This window comes from Schistocerca cancellata, chromosome 7, assembly GCF_023864275.1.
Source record: "Schistocerca cancellata isolate TAMUIC-IGC-003103 chromosome 7, iqSchCanc2.1, whole genome shotgun sequence".
NCBI lineage: Eukaryota > Metazoa > Arthropoda > Insecta > Orthoptera > Acrididae > Schistocerca > Schistocerca cancellata.
Window position 1 is genome coordinate 339,961,351 of NC_064632.1, and position 1,507 is coordinate 339,962,857.

A 1,507-nucleotide genomic window follows, 5' to 3' on the forward strand; every position below is an offset into this window, starting at 1 on the left:
ATCGATTCCAAAAAGTTGTTTCGCCACTCTCCCGTCTTGTATATTTCCCTGCATATTCGAATAGCTCCTTCTTTCCTTTTGCATCAAAGTTTTCTAATGTTATTGTTGACAGCTCTTCAAATTCTATGGCCTTTTCCTCATCTCCTTACTTAAGTTCAATCTTTTAGAATGTTGTATCCCTTCTCTTCTTCTTTCGCTATATGGTCTACTTCCAGTTCAAGTTGTGCTGTTGCACGTCGTTCTCCACCCCCGTACCACCCCGTTCCCGCACCCTATCGTATTATCACTTCATGTATTTCGTCCACCTCTCTCTCCTTTATTTCACGGAAACCGTTCATCATCCTACCGTCTTCCTTTCGGTCTCTATCCCCATAACATTCTTTCCTTCCTCATCCTCATACATCAAGCCCATCGCTCATTATACATCACGTCACATCTCTTCATATTTGATGTCATTACACCTATCCTCGATCCAATTACATCTGTTTTGACCTATCTCCCTTTTCAATTACTTATTTTAATTCTTTTCTCCTCTTCCGTGTTTCCATATTTTCATTTCCTGCTTTCGTCCATTTTACTGATCATTTCATCTGTTATCCATAATTACCTTATTCTCTCTCTAGGTTTCGCATTAGGACTTGCCCCGGGTTGCCATGAATGTAGTTATACCTCTCTGCTGTTGCTGAGAAATGTGCAGCTACATGCAGGTGCCACTAATGGCGCAAAAATGAACCGGGAAGGTCGCAAGGTGAGTAAGAAAAAGGACCTGAGCTACAATTACATTAATTTTACCAGCCAATCTGTAGCTGAAAGCAGTGACGTTGTAGTTTTGTCCGTAGCACCATTCACTTACCTTGGCTGCTTGGCTCGAGCCTTAAAATAGTAGGACAGACAGTGAAACAAGGCAGCAGCATCAGCTTTCCATTTGCATGTCATCCTCCGTTTACCTCGATGCGAAGATTACTACACGCTTCATTTCAAGACCGAGAGGCAAATAAAATACGCTACTACTTCCATGGAACTGATGACCCTAGCAGTTAAGTCCCATAAGATTTCACACACACACACTACTTCCGTGACGACGTTAGCTTAACACGTATATATTCTGTCGTCATCCCGAAAGCACAAACGTACAAAATAGCGGGGTAATGCTGCTTATCCGAGCCAACAGCTGACGTAGAAGTGATATGGAAGAGTAGTACTTTAAAACTCCAAACACGGAAAGTATTAAACTTACCTGTTTATTCAATTGTATGTTGTGGCGATGAAATAGAGGCTGTGCAGATCCTTGCGACCATGTTCAGCTTAGAATCTCTATCGCCGAAGTATGTGTGGCACCAGAATATAAACACGAATCCGTTTTGGTGAAACATAGACAAGTTTTTGTCTCTCAACAAGTGCTTTATCCCAAGGAACTGTGTGCAGTTAAGCAAGTTGTTTCCCAATAAGGAAACGTTCCTGGCCATATGCAAGATTTCGCGCACTGAAATAAAAATGGGAACAACCC